This window comes from Cyprinodon tularosa, unplaced genomic scaffold (genome assembly GCF_016077235.1).
Source record: "Cyprinodon tularosa strain WSP-4 unplaced genomic scaffold, ASM1607723v1 ctg112, whole genome shotgun sequence".
Classification (NCBI taxonomy): domain Eukaryota; kingdom Metazoa; phylum Chordata; class Actinopteri; order Cyprinodontiformes; family Cyprinodontidae; genus Cyprinodon; species Cyprinodon tularosa.
The window spans coordinates 237,443-251,371 of record NW_024037916.1 but is presented as its reverse complement, the minus strand read 5'-3'; positions in this window follow the sequence as shown (position 1 = coordinate 251,371).

The window sequence follows — 13,929 nt, the reverse complement described above, 5'->3', positions numbered from 1 at the left end:
GATAAAAAAAACTGTTGAAACCCAACAACCAATTTCTGTTGGGAGCTGGAGAAGTACCACCTTCCTCCAGCACAGTCCGCCGTGGATCCTCCTGAGCCGAGCCTCCTGCACAGCTGAGGCTCATTCCATCATCAGAGGATCCACAGTATTTAAGCTGTCTTCAGACCTTGTCTCGACGCCGCAGTGTTTAATCCAGTTGGTTAGCACCTAAGCCTAGTATCTCTGAGAACCTTCTTTGACTTTTGAATCCAGACGGGATTCTAACCTTTGTCTCTGTTTTCCAGGAAACCTGTTTTTCTCCTGTGAAGCTCTGGAAGAGCTTAACCTGCCGAACCTGCCCTCTGAGCCAAACCTGAAGCCTTTCTCTGGATTCCCATGCAGCTCTGGACCAAGAGCTGGAAACTCAAGCCAAGGTCAGCCCTCTCAAGAAGTTAGACGCTGAAGCAGTTAACGGACTCTGCTGAACAAACTATCTCCGGACCCAACAGTTTCCCTCTCAAGGCTTTAACCAAGAACCCACAAGGTACAAATCAGGAACTGTCTGAATCAAACTCCTCTGAGCAAACGCTAACTGAACTGTCTCCCACGCAGATTTCAGTGAACCAGTTCACCAGGCCTGAACCTGAACCAGTGATTTATACAGTGCTTGCGACAATAAACATTGTTAAACCTTTTACTTCTGTTTCCGTCTCCGTGGTGTTCTGCATTACTGGGTCTCACTAGAGAACCCATCATGACAATTTCTAACTATTTGCACATGAAGACAATAGCTACGTTTACATGTGAAAAATTTGTCCAATCTATTTCTTGGTTGATCTGAAGTTCCAAATCTCAGTTTACATGGACTGCAAATAAAATGATCCAATCATGACTTGTGTATACATGTACCAAGTTTCGATCAAATTAGATAATTTGAGCATGCACACCACTGTCTATTGTTTCCAGAAACACTTTAGTAGTAAAAGAAGAAGCTGCTTGTTTTGTAAACAAACCATTACTTGTCTCAACTTAAGCTACTCTTTGTGCCTGCCCTGAACATTACTTTTTCTTTGGTTCTTCAGTTCTGTCTGTTGATGTGGTTTTTTTTTTCCCACTATGGACATTCATTGGATGATTCTTTTGTTTTTGGTGGTCATTTTAGTTAACTGAAGGGCTCAGCAGTACCTTAAGTTAACACTCCTTAGCTACAGAGTTAAAGGATAGGATGGCATTTTCATCCGCACATTACATTTAGAGCCACCCCCTCCACCAGGGACCAGGAGCCAGTGAATGAAGTTTACTAAAGAGAAAATTTGTCACACTAAAGTTGCGAACATTCACAGTAGAGATGATTTTACTCCAAAGATCCAAAGGTGTGTGAATAGGGATACCAATCGGAATGGCGATCAGGAAAAAAAAACACCTCTAAAATGTAATCAAATTTCTTTTCGATCGGACAAAATCAGATTAGAATCTTCAGTGCGACATGTTTATATGACACATTTTTTATTTGATCAGGCCTTGAATACGATTATTTGTGTCCATTTTAATGTAGCTAGTTTTACTCATTGAAATGGCAACCACCTAAATATAACTAATCTCAGCCTCCAGCCTGACCAGTCTGACCCCCAATGTGAATAGAATGCGCAGCCAGACAGTGTAAATGTCATACGGCAATGCACATTGTACAGAAGTCATAACATGTCAGCATGTCTGTGTTATTATAAGTTTCCGAACAATGAGAGCTGTCATTATTATGATCACCTAATAACAAAACAAAGAAAGGGGGATAAAAGAGAATAGAACTATTTACAATGTGTTTTGTGAATGAGGGACTGCTGTGCTAGAGAGGAGTCTGTATGAATGAGTAGTCAGAGCCTGGATGATGACGTTAAGTCAAATGAAATGTGACATGAGTGTTCAGACTGCAGATGCTTTAAAAAGTATTGGATAAAATTCCATTCAATTTGTTTATATAGCACCAATTACCAACATGTCACCTCAGAAACTTTGTGGAGATAATTCATTTGGATCATACAGTCAGATTGGTAAAAAGTTTCCATCTAATGAAGACCAGCTTATTGCAACGAGCCATTGACTTTATTTCCATATCGAATTTAGTACCACATATGGACTGGCACAATCAGTCCATTAAAATAATGAATTCACGAAATAATTCAGTTTGCGTTTATGAAAAGCACCCAAACATTCTTTTATAAGCCTGTTTTATTCCAGAGCTGATAACGTGAACATAAAAAACAGTTTCAGCCTCAAAATATCTTTTGTGGCTCAAGCTGTTTTTCCTCCTTCTACATCAAGAAATTGTGGTTTTGGTTTAAAGCTTCAAAATGTGACAGTGATTCCTAGGGTTGGGAATTGAAAAGATTTTCATGATTCCGATTCCCTTTTCGATTCTATGAAACGATTCGATTCTTTATCGATTCTTTTTTCGATTCCAATTTGGGGGGAAAAGGAGAACAAACAGTTTGATTATCAGAATCAACTTTGTTTACTTAACTATTGCACAATCTTACAAACTCAACAAGATCAAGATGTCCACAGGAAATGTGAAACTGGAGTAACATCTGTGTTTAAATGAAAAATGAATACAAGAACAAACTTAATAACCAACAATGTCTAATAACAAATGATGGGATAATAACCTATTTTAAATAACAAAAAATACTAATTATAAAACAGTAGTAGGGAAAATTAACAGTTCTTTTGCAGAAAGATGAGCATATCTGCTTTTTCTGGAAGGATACAGGATCTTTCAGGGCTTATGGTGTCTCCAGCCGTGGAGAACACCCTCTCAGGTGGGGTGGAGGAAGCCTGCACACAGAGGTAGTTTTCAGCCAGTCCAGATAGCAAGGGCAGCGTATCTTGCTTGTTCCACCACCACAGTGTGGCGCTATCCCTGCAGGGGATGGAGGGCAAGCTTTTATAGAGCTGGATTTCCTGATCTACCCTCTGGGCTAAGGAAAGACGGGGCTTTGATTCACAAAGTGACCACAGCTTGTTGTCTTCCTCCTCGAATTGTTCTTCCAACTTGCGTAACTTGCGTAAGTTGCGTAACTTACGTAAAAAACGTGACGTAAGTCGTGCTCCCCAGAGCCGGCGCTCTTGGCTCTGGTGCTGCGGGAATCGAAAAAAGAATCATTCAAAGAGCTGCCAAACGATGCCATGGAATCGGAAAATACGGAACCGGTTCTGAACAGGAACCGGTTTTCGATTCCCATCCCTAGTGATTCCTGGTGTTAACGTTTCCTGTACAGGGGAGACACGTCCTCCTGGGCTGACAGTAGTCCATATTCCGGGGTTAACTTCCTCACTTGTGTGCAGCGTTGATGAACCATAGAAAGAAACATAGAAGCAGGATTGTTTGTCTGAAACTTGGGTCCATTTATTCCTCCAGAATGCCCTCTTACTAAAACAAGAAGCAGGATATTCTCCAGTCACAGTCTCTGGTAAAAAACGGGCTCTCACAACAACAGCTCCTTTCTAACTCTCATTATACAGCAAGTTTTACTACAGCCACAGGGCCCTCTGCTGGGAGAGGTTTTCTCTCTTTGCACAAAGCACAGCACCTTTCTTCTGCTGAGCTTGTATCTCATAGACAGAGACTGTTATTACAACACATGCATAGAAAGCACAGGCATTTTTTATGTATTTCGTACAAATGTTACAAGTCCTCGCATACATGTTAAAACATAAATGCTACTTTTGTAGTTTTGTTGTGAGGTAATCTACAAGTTATTCTTCAATGAAGCTTCACTATAGTAAAGCTTCCCACCAGAGAAATGTAGCAAGCTAAGCTACAATAAGATGACAAAAGTAGCTTAACTACATCAAAGGTTCTCTGTTAGGTTTCTGTTTCTGTTATGTTTTTCTTTTGCTCCTTGATTTCTAGTGTTTAGTTTTCTTTTCACCATGTTTCTTTATCCTAGTTATTTGATTATTATTTTGTTGTTGTTTTCTTATTAGTTCCTGTCTTCCAGGTTTTCCATTTGTTGTCCTCTGCTGCCCTCTTGTGTCTTCTTGCTCTGTTCTCTCTTCAGCCTTCACCTGTTTTCAATTTCCTCATTAGCCCTCTCCCTGTCTCTGTCCCCTTTAAAAGCCCTTCCTCTTCAGTTCCTGTTCGCTGGATCCTCGTCTAACCTCTCATCATCGTCTGTCTGCCTTCCTCGTCTCTCCCTGGTTCCTAGATTTTGGTTTTCCCCTGATGTCATATTGGTTCTGGTTCGTTAGTTATTTTGTTGGATTTTTGATTCCTGCCTCAGTGCCTGAGAACCTTATTAAACCACTTAAATTCACCTCTGCCAACTCGTCTCTGCATTTGGGCCCTCCTCTACATACACCATTTCTTGACAGAAGGGTCCAGCCAACATGGACCCAGCAGAAGACCAGGCAAGTGAATTCCTCAAACTCCTCAGACTTTCAATAGACAATCTCTCCACCATCTCTCCACCCTGGGAGCGGATAGCATTAGCAAGATCTCTCCTCACTCAACTCTATAAAAATCCAGGACTCCAGACTTTCTTTCTACAAACCGGATATACAGATCGAATTAAATGGAACATTCAGGACACCTTTGCAAAATTATCCAATAAACATTTACCACCCAGACCACCACTCCAAGTTATCACTCAAACCTCTGTACCCGTACCTCCACCTTCAGCAGCTGTTGGTTCCCCCCAGCCTTCTGCCACCTCCAGGTATAGGAACCGCCGCCAGGGCAGGAAGGCCACTCCCTCTCCAGTGGGTCAGCCTGACGCCTCCACTCCCTCTCCGGCGGGTCAGCCTGACGCCTCCACTCCCTTTCTGGCGGGTCGGCTTGACGCCTCCACTCTTCCGGTCGTTCAGCCAGCTGCAAGCCTCAGTCCCCATCCTCACCAGGTCAGTTCATTCCGTTTCTGTAAACACCTCCTTGATCAACACTTAGCACCATCCACCAGAAAACTCAAATTAGGTCCACTAGTCACACCCCACGCAGTCAGAGCTCCCCATATACCTGAGTCAGATCTCTGGAGCTTCTTTTATGGGGAGAGGGAAGATCTTTTCCCTTTCCTGCCACCTCCATCAGCTCCCCGCCAGCCAGATGCCGGTTCAGAGCCTGTTAGCATTTCTGTTTCTCTAGCTTCAGAGCCTGTTAGCATTCCAGTTTCCTTAGCTTCAGAGCCCGTTAGCATTCCTGTATCTTTAGCTTCAGAGTCCGTCAGCATTCCAGTTTCACTAGCTTCAGAACCCATTAACAGTCCATTTTTCCTAGCGCCTAAACCTGTTAGCAAACCTTTTAGCCTAGCACCTGAACCCGTTAGCGAACCAGTTAGCCTAGCGCCTGAACCCGTTTGCGAACCAGTTAGCCTAGCACCTGAACCCGTTAGCGAATCAGTTAGCCTAGTGCCTGAACCCGTTAGCGAACCAGTTAGCCTAGCGCCTGAACCTGTTAGCGAACCAGTTAGCCTAGTGCCTGAACCCGTTAGCGAATCAGTTAGCCTAGCGCCTGAACCTGTTAGCGAACCAGTTAGCCTAGCACCTGAACCCGTTAGCGAACCAGTTAGCCTAGCTCTAGAGACCCCTGAACCTGCTCTGTGCCGTCCAGAGACCCCTGAGCCTGCTCTGTGCCGTCGAGAGACCCCTGAGCCTGCTCTGTGCCCTCCAGAGACCCCTGAGCAAGCTTTCAAAAGGGCTTCAGTTTGGGGTATGTGGAAGTACGCCTCCAAGAGCCACTCAGTGGTCGCACCAAGCCTCCATGAGCCCTCTGCGGGCGCTCCAAGCCTTCCAGAGCCCTCTGCGGGCGCTCCAAGCCTCCAAGAACCCTCTGCGGGTGCTCCAAGTCTCCAAGAGCCCTCTGCGGGCGCTCCAAGCCTCAAATAGCCCTCTGCGGGCGCTCCAAGCCTCCAAAAGACCTCTGTGGGTGCTCCAAGCCTCAAAGAGCCCTCGGCGGGCGTTCCAAGCCCCCTCGGAGGCTGTACCTGAACCGCAGTCGGCGGCTCCTTTCGAGTCTGTTCCTGAGCCGCAGTCGGTGACCCCCTCTGAGCCTGTTCCTGAGCTGCAGTCGGCGGCCCCCTCTGAGCCTGTCCTTGAGCCGCGGTCGGCGGCCCCCTCTGAGCCTGTCCCTGAGCCGCGGTCGGCTGCCCCCTCTAAGCCTGTTCCTAAGCCGCAGTCGGCGGCCCCCTCTGAGCCTGTTCCAGAGCCGCAGAAGGCGGCCCCCTCTGAGCCTGTTCCAGAGCCGCAGAAGGCGGCCCCCTCTGAGACAGTTGCTGAGCCGCTGAAACAGAGGCGGTGTTCCCCTTGGAGCTACCTGCAGCAACGTAGATGTCGTCCTCCTCCGAGGTTCCTGCAGCAACGTAGACGTCGTCCTCCTCCGAGGTTCCTGCAGCAAGGGTAGACGTCGTCCTCCTCCGAGGTTCCTGCAGCAACGGAGACGTCGTCCTCCTCCGAGGTTCCTGCAGCAACGGAGACGTCGTCCTCCTTCGAGGTTCCTGCAGCAACGGAGACGCCGTCCTCCAGTGGCCCTCCTTCATCACCGCCCTCCTCCATAGACCCTCCTTCGTCGCCTGACCCACGGCCGGCCTCCAGAGCGTCTGCCTCGCCTTCGGCCCCGCGGCCGGCCTCCTGAGACTCTGCCTCGTCTCCGGCCCTGCGGCCGGCCTCCAGAGCGTCTGCCATGCCTCCGGCCCCGCGGCTGGCCTCCAGAGCGTCTGCCTCACCTCCGGCCCCACAGCCGGCCTCCAGAGTGTCTGTCACTCCTCCGGCCCCACGGCCGGCCTCCAGAACGTCTGCCATGCCTCCGGCCCCGCGGCCGGCCTCCTGAGTCTCTTCCTCGCCTCCGGCCCCACGGCCGGCCTCCAGAGACTCTCCCTCGTCCACCTCCAGAGACCTTTTGTTGCCCTCGCCCACCCTGGGTGGGTTGTTTTTTGTTGTGGACTCTGTTTTTTTGTTTTCTTGCCCTCCTTGCCTGGTTCCCCCTCTGCTCATTTAACATCAAACTTCTTTCCAAGTAATTGCTTTCTAATGATCAATGAAACTCTGACAAACAGATCAGATCAATTCAGTTGTTATCAAACTACTCTCTCTTAACAAAACAGTACCTAAATTAAAATTTCAAATCCATCCATCCATGCAGAGTTCACCCTGGACAAGTCGGCAGTCGATCATAGGGTAGCACAGAGATAAACAGGAGAAACAACCATTCATGCACACACTCATAACTAAGGAGGAATTAGAGAAGCCAATTAATCTAACAGTCATGTTTTTGGACTGTAAGAGGAAGCCAGAGTACCCGGAGAGAACCCACGCATGCTCAGGGAGAACATGTAAACTCCATCCAGAAAGACCCTGAGCCAGGAATCAAACCCGGAACCTTCTTGCTGCAAGGCAGCAGTGCCACTCACTGCCTCACTGAGCAGCTCATAAAATTTCAGTTCAGTTCAGTTCAGTAGCTTTTATTTGTCCCAGTATAGGCAATTTTGTAGTTATAGGCAGTAGTAGTACACCTTTCACACACATGTTCACATTTCACAAATCACAGATAAAAAGTAAAAGAAGCACAAGAGACACATAAATATTTAAAAGATAAAAGTAAGGTGGATAAAAGAGACAGAAATGTAAAAAAAAAAATAAAATAAATAATAAAAAGTAAATAAATATTTGCAAATGAGAGCATAGACCTGAATGCATGCAACATATGGCTATCTGCTTTTCCTGGTAGAGTTTAGCAGCTGAAGAGCAGGGAATAAAGGAGTGTTTGTATCTGTTGGTCCGAACTGGTGGGTATTTAAAACGGGAACCAGAGGGTAGGAACTGAAATTCGTTATGTAGGGGATGGGTATAATTATCCAAAATGGACTCAGCCTTCCTGATTACCTGATCTTCATATATTTCAGTCATGTTTTTCTGTTGAACACCCGTGATCTTACTACACACCTTAATAATCTTAGATATGGCATTTTTGTTCTTTACATTAAGAAGAGCGTACCAGCAGATGGCAGACAAGGTAAGTATGGACTCTATAAAAGATCTGTAGAACATGGTCATTAGAGTTTTGTCAACCTGAAACCTGGCTAACTTTCTCAGGCAGTCTAAGCGCTGCTGCCCTTTCTTACATAGCATGTCTGTGTTGCTGTTGAAAGTTAATTTGTCATCTATTATAGACCCAAGATATTTATACTGATGAACAATTGCAATGTCTTGCCCGTTTATAATGGTTGTAGAGGGGTTGCAGGTCTTGTGCCTAAAATCGATACACATGTCCTTTGTTTTAGTGACATTCAGTTCCAGCATTGCTTCCTGACACCAGTTTCTGAAATAGTCCATGATGGGGCCATGTGATGTTTCACTGTCCTCCAGCAAGCTCACAATGACAGTATCATCCGCAAACTTGACAATGTGGCGATTTTCAATTTTAGAACGACAGTCATCAGTGTAGAGGATGTAAAGAATTGGAGATAAAACGCAACCTTGAGGAGAACCTGTAGATGTAAAAGACAGTCCAGAATGATGGTCGTTTACTCTCACTCGCTGGGATCGGTTGGTGAGGAAGTCCAGTATCCAGCCGGAGATGCTAGAGTCCATTTGGAAGTGTTGTAAAAGCTTTTGCACCAGTAGGTGGGGCTGGATGGTGTTAAACGCTGAAGAGAAGTCCACAAACATTGTGGATTTCAAATCTAACTTAACATTTCAAGTACAGTAAAGATAAAAACTTCATTCTAAGATCTTTGAAAAATCAAGCATCTTACAACTACAGCAATATAAATATATCTAATATTTCTAGAGCCAAGCGGTTACCAAACATAGAGTTCCAGACGCTGAAGCCCTAAAGGCTAAAGAACTGGCAGAAGATTAGATCCGAGCATATGAAGGAAGGCAGGAAAATCCTGAGAGGGAAGTCAGAAGGCAGATCCAAGGTCATAAGCAGACAGAATCCAACAGGAGTCCGAAGACAGGTCAGACAAACAGATCAGATAGGGCCCGACAGGCTCAAAGGTCCGAAGACAGCCGCGTTCAGCGAACTCCTGAACACTCAACAGCATGAGGAGTCGTACTCTCCACAGACACACTGAGGTGATCTTGCAATCCCTGCTGCGCGGGCAGAAAACCTCTTCTTTTTCGAGGAGGGCATCTCGGTGATACGCCTTCTGCCCCCCTCCATCCGTCGTCCTGTCCTCCTTCCCCGTCTTCCTCCCCTTCACACCTCCCTCCTCTTTGCCCGCCTCCCTCGAGATGTCTCTCGCAAGCGTCCGACACAAGCCGGGTTGTAAAGCAGGGGCGGGGCACAAGGGCCCTGCGCTCCACCAGCAAGGAGACCAGACCTCCCCGGAGGCCAAGCAGGAACAGCCTCCTGGCGCCTCGCTCTGCCCGAGTGATCCTGTTGTCAAACCTCACCAAAAAGGAGAACGCTTAGAAGCGCTTGAATGCCATGGTGGCTGCAGGGGGACCGGGATCTCAGCAGGTTATTGAAGGCCGCATGTCCTCACTTGGGAAGCTGAGGCTTTTTACGTCCCAAGTCAACAGGCGAAACAAAAGATGAAGTGGGCCCTCGGACCCGAGGGCAGACACTCTTCAGCCATGTATATACGTTGCGACCTTCTACTGAAGCGCCATAGAGAGTGTTCTGACCAGCTGTCTTGCCGTGCTGTGTGGAAACCGCGGCACCTCAGACTGGAAGAACGTGGGGAGAGTGGCAAGAACAGCAGAGAGGATCGTTGGGGCTAACCTTTCCTCTTTAAAGATTTCTCCTCCCGCCGCTGCGCACCTCGAACCTGTAACATCATCGGCAACTCCTCGTACCCACACCACAGACTGTTCTCCCTGCCGCCTCCCTGGGAAAAGAAGGAGAGCCAAATGCCTACCAGGCGCCGGGCCTTGCACTCGGCGTGCATAATTTCCAGCTTCAGAAGGCTGTCCAGGACGAAGCCCTACCAGTACGGCAAACAGCAACCGTCCCATACCAGAGGACGAAGGCGTTGTACACGGACACATCGAGCAGGTTGTGAAACAGGGCCGTGTTCCAGCAGTGCATCATCTGTCGGCAGCCAGGAGCTTTTCCAGGTTGTCGACGCCCCCCTTGTTGGCGTTGTAAGCGGCTGGAGCAGCTCCCTCACTGCCCGGCCGACAGCATGAAACATTTTTGTAAATTACAATGTAGTCACAGCTGAAATGAATCAAGGACTGATTAATTAATTATTAATTCACACATACCACTGACTCAATATAAAGTTATGAATTGGCAGGTAGATTTTAACAGTGCACGAGCGATGGTTTTCAACATTTTTCAATTTCTACAACTGACTTCTCAGCAATAGACCGGTGTTGCACTAGTTCTCTCCCATTATCAGTAAAAGAAGACCAACTGAACAGGAACCTTAGGAAAGAGACGTTAAATACGCTTACATACAGCCACGTACTTGACTCCATGGACATTTGCATGCTCAACAGGCAGACAAGGGCTGGTTTATGCATCAAGCACTATAAGGTTGCCAACAACTTGAGGTATTTTGTACACTGTGCAGCTTTTCCCCATTGTACCCAATATTCTGGCTGACCCTTAGGGGGGACTTTACTACCCACATTCCAAGCTTGCAACACTACAGTACATATAGTAGAAAAGAAAGTTTTCTTTCAGAATTGTTTATGGCTTCTCATGTCATAGAGCTACAGGGAGTTCATTTTCAACTATTCACTATCTGTTGATCATGATGATATTTATGTTCTAGTGATATTTATTGGCTAACACAAGAGCTAACAGAATTGACAAAGACTGCTGGGAAAGTATGGAAACAGAAAAACTGAGCCTGGTTGGTTCTGATTAAACCCTTTTCTGTGATTATCATTGTAATGTTTATCAAACTTTATACTGATGGCACAAGTAATCCCTATCAAAAGTAAGATTAACCTTGATGTCTTAAAATACAGAAAACATCTGATATTTTTCTAAAAGGCATGGCCTCACAGAACACTATATTGCTTTAAGGGAAAATAGTGGCCAGTAAAATCTTTGAGGGCCTGGTAAAAAAAATGTTCCTCCTAGTAACCAGGTGGAGAAAATTTCCCACCTCTGCGAGTGACAAAATCATCACTTCCTTGCCAAAAACATGCATCGGTACCATTGCCCGTAAGTACTACTTGCCATATCACTCCTTGGAAGTATTTTTCTTTGTGTCCCTTATATTGGCCTTGTGACTCTTGATATAGTCCAAGCACCCCTCAGTGAGCAGACAGGAGCTGGTAGTTGTCATGAACCGAGGACAGATGGACCCAGTATTCAAGGCGAGACAGTCAGTAGGAAAGTTCAAACGTTTATTAAATAAAACAAACAAAGCAGAGCTGTGGCTCGCGGACACTGCAGGCGGGGGGGCGGGGCACTGCCCAATCTCAGACACTCTAGGGAGGAATACACAGGTAAGTGACCACAATAAATTGATATATGATTATCTGGGTTGGTCACTTACCTGGTTTAACAGTCCAGACCACAAGTGTCCCCAGTGCTGCAGTCCCAGAGGTTATGCTGGAAGCTGATCCTGGTGAGGTATCCAGAACAGACAGGAACAGAGAACAAGCAGAATCCAGATCAGGCAGGAACAGAAACAGGTGGCAGGATCCAGACTTCCAGGCATCCACAGGCTTCCAGGAGGGTTCAGATTCTGACTGGGACCAGAAGCATGACCAGGTGGTCACACACAGGAGCAGACAAGATCAGGTGCAAACAGGCAGGCACAGTGGAAGAGGGTAGCCGAGACAGGACCTAGGACCCGGAACTTGAAGCAGGACTTTAAACTGGTCTCCTCACTAAAACCCTCTTTCCACTGGCAGCTAGGATCCAGGACATGAACCAAATAAAACTGAACAGAAAGACTGACAGAAAGACAAGCAATGATCTGGCACTGAATGCTCTTGCTGAACTGAATATAAACCAGAGGAAACAGGTGAGAGGAATAAATTGTAATTAAGGCAGGGAGGGAAAAGGGCAGGTGAGAGGAATTACTAATTAGGGAGGAGCAAACAGGCCAGATCATGACAGCAGTTTAACCATGGATAGATCTTTTGAGCTGAATGATTTTTCAGCCCCCTCATCACTGGAGGTCGTGATCTCTTTTGTCGAAATATTGGATTTCAAATGTTTTGTACACAAGTTCTCTCACAAAACGTTTAAAGCTTTAAATTCACTTCAGACACTATTCACAGATGCGTACAAGGTAGTGGGAAACCTAGCTGAGTTAAGGCAGCTGCAACTGGTGATTGCAAGTGGCACCACACAGTGAGCATTACTTGCACAGCAGTAACACTACAGTACAATACAGCAAAATTGTATTGTATACACCTTTTGTGTATTTGTTTGCTTAATTTAGTGATTGCCTATGTAAAATCATACCTGTAAATCAATATCACTGCTAATAAGGAACCATGTCTATCCCTTTTTTGTTGTGGTTTGCATATATGTGTGTAGGTGTTTGTGTGAGGGTGTATTTGTTTTTCTTCAGTCTTAATTTGATGTCTAAATAACTGGCTCTTGCCCCAAGGGGTTTCCCCACAATACATCATTGAGACAACAATGAAAGTGCCATTGTCATCTTCCTTGGGGAATAACCGTTATCCAGCTCATGCACAGCCTTGTGGGAAATATGGACCTGTGAACAACATAGACACACTAAACAGTATATGCACACTGACATATACACAATATTATACAACAATGTGCACTCAAACTCAAAAGCTGGTAATTTTTTGTTTCTTCTCTATACTTTACTTTAGTGTTATTGTCCTATGCCCATATATATATATATATATATATATATATATATATATATATATATATATATATATATATATATATATATATATATATATATATATATATATATATATATATTTAAATATTAAACAAAACCTACATTTTCACATACAGAGATATTGACAATTGACAATAATAAATTGACAATTTTTCCTACAATTGAGAAAACAGTTTTGAAACTTGAGAATAACTTGTCTTTCAAAAGACCAAAAATGGTATTTTGAGAAAATATTTACAAAACACTTAATCCTAAATAACTAAAAAAGAAGGAAGACCCCACCACGCCAAACGTGACCTCATTTGGAGCAGGAATAGAGAATGTGGGAGGCTTGGTTTATTACTTGGCACTAGTGTGGCAGTAGATTATGGTTTGTCGCTCAATAACATTACGGTTAAGAATTGGTACCCTATTCCCCTGATTAACACCGCATTTGATCAGATTCAGGGAGCTAAGGTTTTTACTAAACTGGATCTCCGCAATTCATGTCAATTGGTGTGTATCAGGGAGGGTGAAGGTCACTTTCTGGAGCCACAAATAACTCTTTTCTATCTTGAAATCTGATGGATGAGTCTGATGAGTCTGGTCCCAAGGACTCCACTACTTGTCTGTCTGCTTTGAGGCACATGTAAAGTTTGGTGGAGGGGTGATTATTTTGTAGAGTTGTTTTCGAGAAGCTGGAATGTTCGCTTAATTCCAATCAAAGGAACTCTGAATGTTTCAGCATACTAAGTCATTTTGGACAATTCCATGCTCCTAACTTTGTGGTAACGGCTTACAGCTGACCCCTTTCTCTCTCTTTTCACTAGTGCATAAAGCAAGGTCCATAAAGATGCTATGGACAGCAAAGTCTGGTGTGGATGAATTTAAATGACCTGCACAGAATTCTGAGCTCTACTCGATAGAACACCTTTGGGATGAATCAGAGCAGAGAATGAGCCAGGCATTCTCGTCAAACATCATTGTGTGACCTCATAAATATGCTCCATGAAGAATGTTAAAAAAATTCCATAAACAAACTCTGAAACTTTGTTGACGTCCTTTACAGAAAAGTTAAAGGTGTTTTAGCAGCAAAGGCTTGACCAACGTTATCTCGCATAATAACCCATATGGATTATTATGCGAGACTAGACAGGTGAGCACTTTTGGCAGTAGTGTA